Here is a 17,216-nt window from a genome sequence, read left to right as displayed (position 1 = left end):
GGAGGCCCGGGGTTTGACCTGCAGACCTCCCATGTGGTAGACGGACGCCCTAACCACTGGGCCAAGTCCGCCGCCCAAAATACTCTTCTTATCCACCTTTAAGGTTCAACTCGGATATTATCTCCTGTGGGAAACTTCCTTGTTGCTCTCATTGTAAAATTAATTGTTCCTTCCTCTATGGTCACAAAATACTCTATAAATACTGCATTCAATGGTAGTTAGTGATAGTTTTGGTTGTTTTTCCCATCACAATATGGACTGAGATCCTTTATGGTAGAAAGTAACTCTTATTTATATTTTATTCTTTTTTTTTCCTTATTAATACTTATTCAATGTTTTAACATATACATATTAAATGTTAAATATGAGTTTGTTGATTTCAAAGGTTATTGCAGCTATAGCTTCAAATTCTTATAGACTCTCTCTTACATAGCTCTAGAGATTTTTTTGAAAGTAGGAATTAAATGGCAATGAAAGAAAATCTTTGTTACTGTAAAATTGACTTCAATCCCAAGGAAGAACCACTAACTTCCACAACATTAGCGCTTTCTCTGGATAAAATGACACTGCATCAGATGTGATGAAAATCTTTTAGCAGCGGCTGTACATATAATTAAAAGAAAGGATTTTTGCAGTTTAACACAGAAAATGTTTTAGAGCACATGCATAAACCAAAACGTCTGCTATTATTACACATCCTTTTATTAATAATTTTTTTCAATTCATAGCTGTCCTAATATGTGACAGTAGCTGAGAGCTCCTGAATTGACAGTTGTTTCTCCTCTCTGAAAGGTTTTCATAGATTCATAGTATGGCTTCTGTTTCCCGAAAATCCAAAGTCCAAAAAGCCACAAATCCCCCTTTAGAAATTCTTGGGTGTCACTGAATTGGTTGTCTAAAAATGAAACTTAATGTGCTCAGCTGTGATTGTTCTACTTCCTATCCATGTTGTCCTTTTCTGGCTAATCCTCAGCTGGAATATTTGCAAAGGAACATTGAGGCTGAGGAGAGGAGAGCTGGTGATATTCAAGCTCTGGAGCTGTCCATAGCTGATCCTTTGTCATAGCCTAGGTCAAGCGCTCTCCTCAGATCTTGGCTGCTCCCAGCATCTCTCCCCAGCCTTCCTTGAAAACAAGGGGTCTTTCAAGTGTAGTCAAAAGAATTCCTATGCTATTAAATGAAAAAATGTAAATAATGATAATTTTAAACCCACAGCAACGAAACGTTGTCATCACACTGGATAGACTCATTAGGAAAAAACTCCTCTATTCCCCTTAATTGAAAAGAGGAATCAGACATGACTCTTTAGGCTGGGACCCATTAAGCGTATGTCCACGAGTCCTAGTTACCTCTCTGCCGTCACTTTTGATTGAAGACAGCAAGATATGTTTTGGCAAATCTATTCATAATTTGTCTTTCCTTGCAGGGCTCCCTCTGTAATTGTGTTTCCCATCAGGGAGTCAGTCAGAGTGAATGTACTGACAGTCTGCTGTGACTGACGATGACAAATGTCTGGTTAACATTTTCCCCACTCTTCAACCCACAGAGCAATGCTAAGAAGACCTTTTGTTTAAAGAATTAAAAGGAAGGACAACGTCTTCAGATAAGAAGACCTCCTCTAAAGGTAGGAGTTTGTCTCCTTAAATTTTAAAATTAGGAGTTAAATAAGGGCATTATACCATAAAATGATGTGACCATGCAATATTTTTCCCATATTTAATTTTTTTTAAGTCTAGAAAGTATGAGAAAAAACATTACTGATATCACTTGTCAAAGAGAATGGATCAAATACAGAGAAGAAAACCAGCCCTTTGTGACTCTTCATAGGAATAAGGTTTTTGTTTTACTAAATTATGAATCATAAAGCTCAGAAAATAGACAGCAGAGTAAAAGCATTACTAGTAAACAATATGCTGCTAAAGAAACTAAAGATGAAAAATTATAGAAAATCATTTACAAGAATGTTCTTTTTGATCCAATCATGTGCCAAAAATCTCCTGAGGATATCCCATCAATACATGATTTTTCTTGTTGTACAATGAAGGCCAAATAATACAAAAATCTGTTTAGAAAGCTTACATATTACTTTGATATTTGCTTTCTGCTTTGTAAATTCCTTTCCCACCCTTTGCTTCCCATCCCACCCCCTATCCTCAATCCCACTTAGGTCATTCAGATCTATCAGCTCTAGAATGGATTTTGCCAGGCTTATGGTGCCTTCTGAAAGGCCATCTATTATAGCATTGAACTTGATGAAAAAGATCTTACTTGGAGATCTGGAACACAGTTCAGAGAACTGTATCTCAATCAATAATGTCTTTCTTAAGAAATTTATGAGAGCATGATTGTTCAGACTTTTAATCCTCTACCTCATAGGTTTCATTTCACATATAAAGAAACTCTCATGGATTTTAATGACAAAAAAAGGTTGTTTGCACAATTTTCTGTTGGTAAAATCACCCGAGCACGTTGTCCTTTGTCCTTGAGAATTCTTAAGTTGATCCATTCAGTTGCCATTTTGTATTTAAGAGGAAATGATTCATACCTCTGTTGAATTTGCTTCTATTGTGTTATATTGAAACTGATTTCATATGACTAACTAGTTCTTATGGTGTTTCAAAATACTAGCAGAAATCCCCAAATCAGTAGCCTGGAAACTAAGAATGTTGCTTTGTATATCAAACAGCACGTGTTTTGTTCTGCTTGAAGAATCCTTGAAAAGTGAAAATTAGCAAGACTATCAAAATTGTTTATTTGGGTAATTATGGCCAGTACCAAAAGAGCTTTAATTTTGTATAAATGGTTCTTTTCATTGAAAGCTCTCTTAAAGTAAAATTGTCTTATTTTATAAAGTTTTGATGTATCTAAGCACCCCACTTCCAACAAGTGTCCATATTCATAAAGAACACCTGCAAGGTAAAGCAATGTAATGGTAAGATTCATCCACTCTGACAGGGATATGAAAGTGAGTATTACCAAATTGCAGTTGATCAGGAATTAGTAGTCATGATGTTAAGTAAAATGGCTACCAATAAAACAATAGTATCTGTAGTAAGTAGCAGGTTCTTCTGTAGATAATACATTATGATACCTTGGAGAGGTAGAAAGACAGCAAGCAAGGAGCTTGTTTATAAAAAGTGGTTTCTAATGAAAGGGAAAATATGTGAAGATGAAGGCAAGCAAAGGGACCACCATGAGGACATCCTGGTGCCCATGTAAGGTAGCAGTGATGAGATGCAAAAGCAGGTGCTTTCCCCCTTTTGAGGGCATATTTCAATGGTTTCTAAGGGCATTTTTCTGTCTTGGTACATAATTTCCTCCTTCGTTTCACTGCATGAGAGGTATTTGATTTAAAATTTCTGTCTTCTAAATCAACAACAGAAAAGGTTCAGTTCCACATTTCTCAATACATATGCCTTATCTATCAATACATATGTCTTTTGATAAGTGACTAAAATGAACTTTTAGTTATAAGGCATTATTAGAACCACTAAAATATTACATTTTATCTTCATAATTTAATCTGTTTGGAAGTAAATACTGAGGGTCTTCCCCCTTTCTTTCCCTTGCTTCACAAAGACTCGCTGAAACTTCCTGAAATTCTAAAGTACACTTGTACTCAGAATGTCCCCAGGCTATTCAAGAATTCCACCTATGACATTAGAATAAGAAAGTTTCTTAGGAGCTACTTAGAGTTTTCAGTAGTCTTTCCCACGTTCACTATTTGCTATGGTGTCTGAAAGATGTGAGTAGCCAGAGTTGTGGACTTTGGAAACCTCCACCCCCATCCTTCTCTCTGGGAAGCGCTGCTGCTTTGCCTCTACAGGTGACCACTGTCACACATAAAAACTGTTCACATTCATTGTCACTAAAGTGCAAAACCTGCCTACAACCTAGGCTGAAAACCTTGAGCTAAATGTAGGACTGCAAATGGTGGGATTTCAATAATCAGCCAGTTAGGGGAGGGCGCCTCTGAAGTCACGCGGTCTAAGTGGTTTTCTGCTCTGGCACCGTTCCTGTAAGTTTGGCCCTGGAGGAAACTGTAATGAGTCTGAAAAAAAATTAATGCCCATGTAACTCTTTAAAGCATATTCACACTTGGCCAGCTATGTAAAAATAAAAACTTCATAGGTTATTGAAGTTACCTACTGATTGCTTTTTGGTTAATGACTTAAAAGGTATTCTTTCCCTTGGACTCCTAGCACTAAGTTTTAAAAATTGCACACACTTTAGAAGAAAGGTCATTATACTGAGTAGCAAAGTGATAATGGTAAAAAGATTTTTATCTTATATTATTAAGTCAACTTGTAAATGTGAATCAATATTTTATTAAAAAGCCCAGAGGATTAAGGTTTTAACACTATTCAACGATAAAGAGATCTATAAAAATTTTGTCCTACAGGATAATTTTAAAGCTGTTATTCGATGCCAGTCAAATCTAGGAAACGCATACTATCTACAGCGGGAATATTCATCTCGTGAACTACAGATGAAAAGCTCATAAATAAAACACTTAACCTGGTGTGGCAGATTGAATTATGTACCCCAACAAAAAACATGTTCTTCATCTTAATGTGCATTCCTGTGGGCATGAACCCATTGTGAATTGGCTCTCTTGAAGATGTACTCCCAGTTAAGGTGTGGACTTATTTGTGAATAGGATGTTATAAGATCCTGTTTAGTTGGGGCCCAATTGAATCAGGGTGGGTAGCAATCATATACCTGGAAACCTTATAAAGAGAAGAAACCAAAAGCCAGAGGTCAGAGAAAGTCACGGAGAAAACCAACAACTTAGCCAGATGATGTAGAGATGATATCACCAGATTGCTACTGACCCTAATAGAAAGCATAGCCTTGCCAATGCCTGGATTTTGGACTTCATGACTCCAAAACTATGAGACAATAAATGCTTGTGGTTTAAGCCAACTCATTGTGTGGTATTTGTTATAGCAGCCCTGACAAACTAAGACACCTGAGAAACCTAGAGAGATATACATGTAAGCAAAGGATACTTGACTCTTTGTTTTTTACCCATTGAAATTGCTGAGTTATTTAGTCAGCTGGAAACCCAGAACAATCTTTCCTTACTCCTATTACCTTGTTCTCTCTTCATCCTGCCATCTAACAAGGATAAGCTGCAGATTTCAACTCAGCGGCAGCATCTCTTGAAACTTGAGTACACTTGGATAGTCCCTCTATTGTGATTGTGGCAAATTTCATCACAGAATGACTACTCACCACCAAAGTGCTGCATTTCTGGAAGGTGGATGACAGATAGATAGTTCAATTATAATGTATTTCCTGATATTTATCACTGAGTTATGGCACCCATGTTTGAGTTGCCTTTATTAAGTCCTTTCTGCCTTGCATCCTGTCTTTGTAATTCTTATGGGACACAATGATTTTTCTCTGGTCAACCCACCCCAGTCCTTCTCACCCCTCCCTACTCTGAGCTGCTCAGTTTGGTAGCAGTTTCTGAAGGCTCAGAAAGAACAGCTGAAAGGTATTTAAAGAAGGCCATCAACAGTCTTTCCTTGGAGATAGTGGGATGGTGACTGTGCAAGTGTGAGAGAGTGATGAAGGAGGTGGCATTATAGTTTTAGTGGCAGCAACAATTAGTGACAGTATTCAATAGAAGGAATGTTGCAACTTGCTTGTGACCCTCCCCTTTCCTCCTACAGTGGTCTAGTGGGGTGAAATATCTACTTTGAAAGGGCAAAACCAAAGGGCTGATGCAGTGACCTTTGCAAATACTCAGATTTATTTTCTTTGCTGCACTTATGACTTATCATTTTTTGATGAGATGAGGTAAAATCAGAGTCTCATAGCCTGTAATTTGGAGGCTCACTGAAACAACTAGATCAGTGCCACCAAAGAGAGGGATGCCACTACCCCTTGGCACTTGTTACCAACAAGTACAACATCTACTGAAGTAACTCTTCCTGAAAGGGAGCTTTGGTGGTTTGAAGGGGCTGTGTTCCCCAGAAAAACATGTTCTTAAATTTAATCCATTCCTGTGGGTGTGAACCCATTGTAAATAGGTCCTTTGGAGGAGGTTACTTCAGTAAAGGTGTATCACCTCCATCAGGATGGACCTTAATCCTCTTACTGGAGTCCTTTATAAGAGAATGAAATTCAGACAGCGGGAGAGAAAGCTATAAGAAGAAAGAAGCTGGACATCTTCAGAATGTGAAAGAGAAAGGAAAGACCAGGAAATGCTGTCATGTGCCTTGCCATGTGACAGAGGAACCAAGACTGGCTGGCAGCCAGCCCCAGAACACCAGTTTTTGGAGAGAAAGCATCATCTTAATACCTTGATTTGGATTTTATTTTAGCCTCAAAACCATAAGCTGATAAATTCCCATTATTTAACCTGACCATTTCATGGTATTTGCTTGAACAGCCCAGGAAACTAAAATGAAACTTATGCAGAGTGATATGTATAAATGGCATCCCTTATTCATTCAAAGTTATGATCTTTATATTCAGCATTCTCTTCACCAAAATCAATATTTATTGAGCTTTAATTGGGTACCTAACCTACTGAATGAGATGCTCTGAGTGTTGACACACAGTAAGAGTACTAAGAGTCTTACGTGTTCAGGTCCACATGTCCCTTGTGTACACAAAGGTAGAAATGTGTGCGTAGGTTGTATGGGTGCTTTATCATATCCCTTCCTTCCAGCATCTGGACATTTCATCCCTGGCTGCCTTTCAAGGGAGTTGAACATTGACAAGAGGGTTATCTAGGGAACTATCCAGGAGGAAAATGAAGCCCTGTGTGGAGCAGGAGGCCAGGACAGGCCCCTGCTGGTTAGTGCAGAATGTTGCTGTCACATCTGACTGCATACACAAATAGACGCTTGGACTTTTCTTTCTTCTTTTTTTTTTTTTTTTTTTTGCTTTGTTTTGTTTTATTTTGCCTTTCACAGCAGCATTAATTTTGTAAGGCAAAGAAAAAATCTTTTGGAAAGATTCAAGTTTTCATATCTGCAGAAGGCAATTCTACCGCTTTTGTCAAACTGAGCTGGTCTGTAAAGATTCTTTGTTTCTGGTTGACTGTTACAGAAAGCAAGTCCATAAACTGCCAGGAATACAGGAGAGAATGATTCCTATTGATATTGTTGAGTAGGATATGGTGCATGGGGCCGGTCTTGAAAAGGGTTTTGTTTCTTGCAGCATGGTGGAAATTCTCATTCAGTTTGCTGCTTCGTTTTCTTTAGCATGCTACAGTTAAACAAAGGGGCATGCCAGCCGACTTGGCAGTGTTGATTAATGCATTCCATGAATGTGTTGATTAATGTGTTCCTGGGATGCCTCCTTAAGCCACGACTGCACCTGAGGTGTGTAGGAGGTGCCTCCTCACCGGCTGCTGCTTCGCTCACGTGGGCCCATTTACACATGGGCCTTCTGTGTGTGTATTTCACACCAGTGTCTTTTATAAATAAAACCATAGCTCTAGACATTTTTAACATAAATATTCTTCTCTCCTAAGCATCCACCATAATCTAGTAGGGACTTTATAAACTATGATGTCCACAGAAGGAATGCTCTTCTAACTAAATACAAACACTGGATGACATCTGTCTTTTCTGTGGCCGATCTTGCCTGAGTTTCATTTTTGCTCTTGTCAGTCAAAGTTTCTGTAAAGAGAAAAAGCTGAAAATACTAATGGAGTGCAATTTCCACTTAAATACAGGAAGAGAAATGCAAATGGACTGTCCATTAGACACTTGGTAAACTTGGCACCTCAGATGAAAACCCACTCTTCCTGGAGGCAAGGATTCCTATCAGTCAGGCCAAGTAATTTCATTTTAGTCTGTTTCATTCAGAATTGTGGCTTTTCTTGCTGTATTATGAAGTCCCATTAAATCACACTTTTTTTCATAACTTATTTCCAAAAAGACTCATCATGATGTGCTTCTGCTGGCTAATGTCAGTGATTTGAAAAAGACTAGTGTTTGTTTTTATTTAAATTTTTAGTATCTTTTACTTGTGATTTGAGGCATAATAATTCTACTGCTACCTTCAAAATTTTCTGACTCTAAAATTCTCAGCAAGATGATAAAAGTCATGAGAAAACCATGCACTAAAATGATGAGAGAGGGTCTTTGCATGGAAGAAATAGCCCAGTGGTACTGGAATAATGGAGTTGCCCACTGTGCCTTTAGGCTCTAGCTATAGTATTTTAATCAAGGAAACCATCAGTGCTATTCAGAAAAGCTGCATTTAACCTTGGGAAAAGCAAAGCAAACAGATTCATCCTGAACAAGAGGACATTTTTATATATTAGAGAATTACTATATGAAACTATTATATAAAGAAGTGGCAACATTACCAATATTTATCCTATTTAATTATTGGTGTGAGATTAACAATGAAGGATAGCATTCTGGTATTTTTAGTGCTAAGACTTGAGTTGCATATTTTTTCTTCCATTTAGGCTTATCAGTGACAAAACTATTCAAAGGTCCATTTTGGGAGTTCATAGACTACATGACTTCTTTATTTGATTAATAACATTTAATCAAGTTTACTGTTATCTTAAGTTGCTTAGTTATGTCTGTCTCACAAAGAATAATTGTGGAAAATAAAAAAGGGAAATAGTGAATTATTTCTTTGTCATTTGCCTTTTTACAGATACATAAGCTTCTCGAAACTTGAAATATACAGAATACGTGTCTTAATCAGTATAAAATACATACTGGGAAAATATTTGTATTTGATGATCAGAGAACATTTAATTATATGATATGTTTAAAAGAGAAATGCACCAAAATAACTAGCTAAAAGGGGTTCACATTTGTGATTAGACATGCATTTTCTTGGTTTGCTTGAATTCTGAAAGAATGGAGGGGGTAAACAAAGAGAAGCCGAGAACATGATTAATACATTTTTCTGTAAAGCTTTTGATACTGTACTGAATAAAAACCTTGCTGACAGAGGCTGTTAGCCTGGTGAAGGAAAGGCCATAGGAACCGGTTATGAAAGGAGAGAATGGAAGACAGAACAATCCAACATGGTGAATGAGAACGAGGGGAAAGGGTTTCTGCAAGTTTCTATTTTTTCTTTTTTTTTTTTTTGTCAATAAGCACAGAGAAGAGGTAGTTAATGTAGTTTCCTAAATGGCTTTGTTCCCTGGGGCAAAAAAAAAAAAATTGAGAGGAAATTTGACAATTATAACTACACAAAACTCATATTTAAATGATTCAAATGACCTGTAAAATATATCCAAGTTTTAAGTGTCCTATAATATATCCAAGTTTTAAATATTTCTCCATTATGTAGCATTTCCCTCTTATGGAGAGTCTAACTACAGATATGCTTTAATACAAAACTGCCTTGAAATGTATTTGGTGTGCAAAGTAAATTATTTGGTATGTGTTTTCAAAGGCACATGAAATTATTTATTGTCATAGAAGAGTATAAAAATTAAATGCATCTTAGACATTACATTGTACCATTCTGGTCACCTAGTTCATGCCCTGGAAATATTTAATTATTTTAATTTGTTGAAATGAATACTTGTGATATGTCAAAACGAGATGTCATCCCTTGGGAAACTATCTCTCTAATTTTCTCTCTGGGTCTTCCCATGTGCTGCTGTTAGTTGTTGGTTACCAACAACAACTTTGTGGTAAGTTGAGAGACATTTTTATTTTACTAAAAATACTACAATTTTTTCTAGTAGTGCAATCATCAAGGTCAGTGGGGAAGTATATATCAAATACCTGCATTATAATGGACTTATTGGATCTGTCCAAAATACTTTTTTTAAAGATTTATTTATTTATTCCCCCCCCCCCCCATTGTCTGCTCTCTATGTCCATTTGCTGTGTGTTCTTCTGTGTCTGCTTGTATTCTCTTTGGGCAGCTCCAGGAACCTATCCTGGGACCTTCTGGAATGGGAGAGAGGTGATCATTCTCCTGCGTCACCTCAGCTCCCTAGTCTGCTGCATGTCTTATTGTCTCTCCTCTGTTTCTCTTTTTGTTGCATCATCTTGCTGCATCAGCTCTCCCTCCGTGTGAACCAGCACTCCTGTGTGGGGCAGTACTCCGCATGGGTCAGCACTTGGCATGGGCCAGCTCACCACACAGGCCAGCTTGCCTTCATCAGGAGGCCCTGGGTATTGAACCCTAGACCTCCTGTATGGTAGATGGGAGCCCAATTGCTTGAGCCACATCTGCTTCCCTAAATTATTTTTTATTACTGAAATTTAGCTGCCTAGACCCAGTGAGTGATCTAGTATTTAGAGTATAGAAAGATCTTTGTCATAGTTAACAATTGAAAGACTTTCTTTTATAAAATAGATTTACCTCAGCTAAGAATCAAATGCAGTTCCTCACAAGTAGCATATTCAGTAACCATCTAGGTCCTAACTAATGGTGTGATCATTGCCCATACTGAACCCAGACTCTCAGCATTTTATTTAAAATAAAATCAAAGTTTAATATGAGCTTATTTGGTTTCATTAATACACATAAATACTAACTTAAGGAACCTACATTCTGTGCCCTTATAGTGGCCATCATCTTTAGTATACATTTATTGATTTTCATACTGTATAGGGGACTGGGAGGTACTATGAATACAGAACCTTCAGAGATATATACTCTTTAGTTTTGTGCATATAAAATGATTGTTCACATACACATGTATGTGCATATAAATTGTTCACATACACATACATACATGTGTATACTGCATGGCGCAGTGTTACCGACTGTTAAATGTGTTAAAGAGGTCTGGGAGTTCAAAGAAGTGGTGACCACTAGATATTGGGAGACAGACTGATGAATGAACTGATCATTGAAGGAAGAATAGTTTAAAACTAGCTTAGAAAAATTAAAAAGAGTAGAAATTACAGTGGGGAAAATGGACAAGTCTTGAAGGGAGAGAAGGAGGGATAAATGTGGTATTTGCAAGATTTTTAAAAAGTAGGCCAATTTAAGCAGAAGGTAGACCTAAGAACTGGTTGAAAGTAATTTTAGGGAGGTCTTCATTCCTTCCTTCCTGCTTTTGTGAATGAATAAGCTATGATGTTTCAGTCATCCCCAAAAAGTAGTGAACAAACTGCATGAAATACATAGAGCACAATAATTGCAATACAGTATAATTAATCATATACATGTATATATGTGTGTATGTATATAATAGTGATTTAAAGATAAATATGACAACACTGCATAGTGGCATCAGGAAAATCCTTGAGAAAGAACATCAAGATAAGCAGGCAATTTCCAGGTACTCATTGAAGAGAAGGTCATTCAAGGCTGTGGGAGAGCAGAGATATAGTAGACACCACTTGAAACCAAGAGGTAGAAGTATTCTGATCACATTGGTAGGATTTAAGGTGGCAAAGTTGGAGATGCTGTGAAGGCAGGTTGTATGGCTAGGAGTTTGGGCATTGTCTTGTAGCTTATGGAATTCCACTTAAGGTTTGTAGCAGGGGAGTCACACGATCAGGTTAGAGTTTACAACAAACATGCTGACAGCCATTGGTAGAATGGCTTGGCATACTTGTGAAATTGGAGGCTGGAAACCAGCAAGATTCTGGGAAGGATCACTTGTATGGAGTGTCAATGATGGGGGGATGTGTGGAGAAGGGTGCACCAGGGCATGCCTTTATGGAATATGAACATGTTCAAGTGGTCATGGGGTATTGTCTTGGTGGGTGGACACCCACACAATAGCCAAAAGAATATTGAACTTCCACTCTAAGGAGTCCTGCTACATTCTATAATAGAGCAGCAAGAATCCCTAGAGTATGTGGCAAAGGAGGACAAGCCAATACTCCAGGCCCTTGACATTGATGGTTGTACTTATGAACCTTATTCTTATAAAATTGAAACTTAGCTTAGTATTATATATTACCTAAGAGTTACCTCCAGAAAGCCTCCTTGTTGCTCAAATGTGGCCTCTCTCTAAGCCAGACTCAGCATATAAATTCACTACCTTTCTCCTTGCAGGGGACATAACTCCCAGGCATAAGCCTCCCTGGCACCAAGGAATTAATACCACGCAACAACTAGCAATGCATTTGGAAAAAGACCTTGAACAAAAAAGTGAAATATTAAATACAAATGAGTTTTTATGGTGAAAAGATTTCAAAGGGAGTTGGGAGATCATTCCAGAGGTTACACTTATGCACATCCCAGGAGGATCTCATTGACTGCCACAGTAAACAGTGCCTCAAGCAGGGGTGATTCTGAGGGCTCTAGAGACATCTAGACACTTTAGGCAAGGCAGTCTAAGGAATTCAGCACCTGTCAGTAGGCCTTACCTTGGAATATATGTTCCCCAATGTAATAGTGTTAGACTCATTTATAATTTCCCTATACTTGATTCTTCTGCTCCTTTTATTTGAACCTATAATTAGCACTATACTCATTAAATATATATACCAGAGACTTAAATCTTCGGTCTTTTCATATGCCGGTTGAGCCCTGAATCTCAGCAGTGTTGCTGCACCTACTTTCCAGTCCATCAGACTTGCCCAGGATAATTAACAAAATGATAATTAGGGACAATGCCCATGCCCCAAAACAGAGAGTATCTACAACTGCAAACAAGACAGTTCCATCCATCTGCCCTGTGGAATCTAAGACTCCTCTCAATCAGAAACAGAGTAGGCATCACCATCCTAAAATCCTCAAGATTGAGGAAGAAATAAACAGAAGGGGGAATGCAACTGTGGACTGAAGTAGACTTATTATTTTCTAACAATAGAACATCTTGTAACAATGATATAAAGGCAATGGTCACCAGAGGTTCTCAGGAGAGGAAGAGGGAAGAATAGGTGTAAAATGGGACACTTTGGGGACATTGGAATTATTCTGAATGACATCGCAATGACGGATACAGGCCATTATAAATTTTGTCAATATCTATAAAAATGTGTAGTGCAAAGTGTAAACTATAGTGTAAACTACTGACCATGATTGGTAGCAATTCTTCAATATGTGTTCAACAATTGTAACAAATATACCAACTAATGAAAGTTAATGTTAATGGGGAAAAGTGTGGGTGGGATAGGAGTTGGAGTATATGGGAACCCGCCCATATTTTTGATATATAATTTATGTAATCTAAGGTTTCTTTAAAAACAAAATAAAATAATATATAGTAGGAAAAAAAAAATCAAGAGAACCCAAACCAAGGTCCTACCAGAGCACTGAAGAGAAAGGGACATGTCACTGCTTTTTTGAGTGGACCTATATGTCAATTGGGAATGAAGAATGAGGAAAAGAGCAAGGCCCGGTCTCCGGCTTCAGAGATTGGGTGGATTATGGTGCTATTGACCAGAATAAAAGAAAAAAGAAGAAAGGATGCTTTTGTGAGGAAGATAGAGAATTCAGTCATGAATATATTGAGTTTGAAATATATCTGAGTTTGAGCAGTTATGACCCTGTTAAGTTCGTGAGCAAGAAATGATATGTGTCTTACATTTTTTGGGGAAGGTTAATTTGGCACCAGTATTTTAGGATAAACTGGATGAAAGAACATTGAGGTTGAGGAAAGCATTTAGGAAACTAGTTTTGCTAGTTGTATACATACTGAGATCCCCAAAATAAGGGAGAAGCTTTGAGAGATGCCAGGAGTCAAACAAGCTGCTGCTGGAGAACAGAAGGCCCTCATTTCCATTGTTTTATTTAAATTTACCACAAGCTTTTGTCCCGTTATTCCATGACTATAACTTTATTTGAGATACCTCTCCTCTGGAACTCAGAGAACTAAGTTGGCAGAGGGTAAACAGTGATAACTGATCATCCCAATTAGTCCTCAGAATTATTGCCCTTTTTTTGAAGAAAGAGTAAGGAGAATTAATGCCATTAGTCACTATCAAGAGGGGAACTGGGTATAGAAGCCAAAAGTTCAAAAACTCCCATTAACTGAGGGACCTAGAATCTACACAATCCAGACTGAAATGAATTTCTCAAAGAGTGATCTGAATTAAAAAAAAGTCCAGGAGCAAAAATAAAGAAAAACAGTACATAGTGTTCCCCAGGGCCACTGGAAACATTTTTTGAAGCAATACATGGAACAATAAGTCATTATTAATAGGCAGACAATTTTGAACAAATCTAAAGGAAAGAACTACATTGTTCTTTATGTTATTTTGGTGTTCTGTTTTTTGTTTTGTTTTGTTTTGTTTTGTTTGTCTTTCTGGTTACTATATGGAAAAGGTGATCAGTTAGACACATGCAAATGGTTGAGCGAGTTATTTCCATGAAATGTTTCCATCTTAATAATTCTTTCATATATTTTAATTAAAAGAAACTGTTTATCCCTAGGACATGTACTAAGATGAATGACAAGACTCAGAAATATTGTCCTGAAGTGATGCGTTGGTTGCAGAGGGAATTCATTTGTTCTTATGGACAAATTCTGCCATAATTAATGCCCCAAACCATAATTTTTAAATGCCCAAATAATAATTGATATGTGTATATTTTTCCTTTTGAGCCCCTAGGTATTTCTTAACCCTATTCATTCATCTCCTATTCAATCAATCAAAAGGAAAAGAACCTTATTATTTTGAAAATAAAAAGCCATCTAATTTCTCTTCCACTTTTCATTTATGTAGGATAAGCAAAAAAAAATCCTCAAGTCTGGCTTGGCACGACTTGAATTTACCCCAGAAACATGGAATGGGATAATAAGGGATAGGGTGATTTGCGCCATGGGTAACCCTGCCTGTTTCCTTTCACAGCTCACAGCAGCCAGGTTTGGTTGGTGCTAATGACTTCCCAGTTGCCCAGGTAGCAATTCTTCATTAATTCCTGTTCTCCTAGAAGTCATATTGGTGAGCCTTGTGGGCCATGCAATCTATTTTCTGGAAAAATATTTAACACTTATTTATTTCTATAAATATCATCTGTGGAAAAAAACCTTACACTTTGTTTTCCACATTTATATGCATTGTTCTGAGTCTGGCTGGCACGTAACACATTTTAGCATCTGTACTGAAACTACATTTATCATCTGTCATTAATTTGCTTTCTGATAAAAGGAATGAGAAATGTTTGTTAGGATATACAATAGCACTATTTTTAATTATTCAAATTATGTAGAATTCTTTGCAGATGATAGAGAGCTCATTACAATTTAAATTCATTTTCTTATCAAAATTATTCTTTATTTTTTGGCACTTATATAGTTGTGCCTTGTATGACTTTTCATTGTAATTGAGTGCTTTACCTCTATTTATAGAATACAGAACTCTTGTGCAAATTCCTTTTTATTTTCATAAAGAATTATTTTAATGAGCTTTTATGATTCATGGAAATCCAATTCCATTTAAAATATACATTAAATATAAGTAAAATGTATTCCCTGAACAAAATGTGAAAAAAAACTTTCTTTGAAAAATAAAAGGACTTTTTTTGTTACTTTCAATATGCTGGTAGTATTATATTTTAATCAAAAAAATATTTGGACTCAAAAACAATCTTTTTCTGATTGAACTTCTCTTGATTCATAACGCTTTTCAGTGCTCCAAAATCAGCCCCACAAATTCTATCTTAGAAAAAATTAGAAAATAAATTGGAGAAATTCCAGATTGTAAAGCCAGATCTGAAACAAATTTTTTCTAGTCCCTTTATTATTAATTCATATTTCCTCCTGGCCTATATGCCTCAAGAAAGGTAGACTTTTGCCATTCTTCCTGAGAACTGCTTGTTTGAACAATTTCTGTTTAGTATTGTTTAGCTCAATGTGGAGGCAAGTTTATTTTCTCAAAGGATCTCAGCCTACTCAGGGATGTGTTTGTCTTATACTTTTCTGTTTTCATTGGTATATATGCATGGCATGATGGCCTTTTTAGGAAATAGATGTTAACTGTAAAAATAGCATTTGGTATTTTCCAAAGTTGTATTCCATAAAGACAAATTAGTTTAATTTCAAATAATTGAACATGTCTTCTCAATGGTGATGGCCCCTCTTCAATATTTAATAAGGTAAAATTAACACAGTGCTGCAGTAAAAATTGACAACAATCAAAATGCAGTATTTTTTTTCTGTTCAAGACTTTTCTTTCTCCCTCCCTCCCCCCTCTTTCTCTCCTGCCCTCCCTCCCCCCTCTTTCTCTCCTGCCCTACCTCCCCCCTCTTTCTCTCTCTCTCTCTCTCTCTCTCTCTCTCTCATCCATGCGTATAGAAATGTGTATTATTCATACACGAACATACATAAACAATAAGTGTATAGTAAAAGTTGTGGACTTATAAAATAGACATGTATCTCATGACCTCACCACCAACACCTTGCATTGTTGTAAAATATTATCAAAATATACTACTAACTATAGACAATACATTAGATTTGGTGTACTTTCTTAATAGTGGAATTGGATGTTTGCTGTGATATCTCCTAGAAAACCATTATGTTCTACTACAATACGAGTCACCATTTTATTGAGATTTACTGTGTACTAGACATGTTCTAAGTACTTTACATGCAGCTTTCAGGTCATCCTCACAATTAATTACCCTTTTATGATCCTTCTTTTACAGAGCAGGAAACTAGGTACAGAATTAAGCAAATTGCCCCTGGATACACAGCTAGTGAATGTAGAGCAATGATTCAAATCAAGACAGTCTAATTTCAGAGTACATGTGATTTACCACCACACCACTGCTTGTGCAAGAAACATACCCACCACACTCTTAATTAGTTAATAACGGAAATACTTGGCCTTGGGAGTCTGGTCAAAGTGCTATGTATAGGTGAAAAATAAGATCTCATGTGGAAGCCAAAGCTACTACCGTGCTGTTCATTCACATCAAATCTAAAGGCTGTCAAGGTTGTTACACCATATGTGTAATTTTAAATATCCTCTCCACATTTGTGCATAGTGTGTAGAATAAAGGAGTGCTACAGAAAGAGAAAAATTAATTCAAGACCAAACAATTAAAATCTATTGAGAATGCTTTCCTACTACAAAGGTGCCTTTCGGTACTGTTGGGCATTCTACCTATCTCTTTGTGTGGCTGAAAATATCTGGGGAAAAAAGGTTTGGGGAATTTATTGTCAATGCAGTTTCCTCACAGGTAAACTGCCTTGTCCTTTAATGGAAATAGTCTTTATTAAAGCTTGCTTATTATAACTTGTTACCTCCATGGGATCCCACCACTTCTCTCCTAGAGCTCTTCTCATGGAGCTAAAGCCATGTTTTATTCTCACAGGATTTTGAAGGAAGCTAGCTGTCTACCACTTC

At 37.0% G+C, this 17,216-nt stretch overlaps 1 protein-coding gene across 50 annotated transcripts in view; it reads left to right on the top strand.

The window, feature by feature from the left end:
* The window catches only part of NRCAM (neuronal cell adhesion molecule), a 286,106-nt gene that overhangs the window by 137,646 nt on the left and 131,244 nt on the right, over nt 1-17,216 (top strand). For all 50 annotated transcript variants that reach the window (XM_058297194.1, XM_058297195.1, XM_071215222.1 and 47 more), the window contains exon 3: nt 1,547-1,624. The gene's annotated coding sequence lies outside the window, so the exon portion shown is untranslated. The remainder of the gene's footprint in view (nt 1-1,546; nt 1,625-17,216) is intronic.

This window comes from Dasypus novemcinctus, chromosome 5 (genome assembly GCF_030445035.2).
Source record: "Dasypus novemcinctus isolate mDasNov1 chromosome 5, mDasNov1.1.hap2, whole genome shotgun sequence".
Lineage (NCBI taxonomy): Eukaryota > Metazoa > Chordata > Mammalia > Cingulata > Dasypodidae > Dasypus > Dasypus novemcinctus.
The sequence above is the reverse complement of the archived record's forward strand: the minus strand, read 5'-3'. Positions and strand labels throughout refer to the sequence as shown.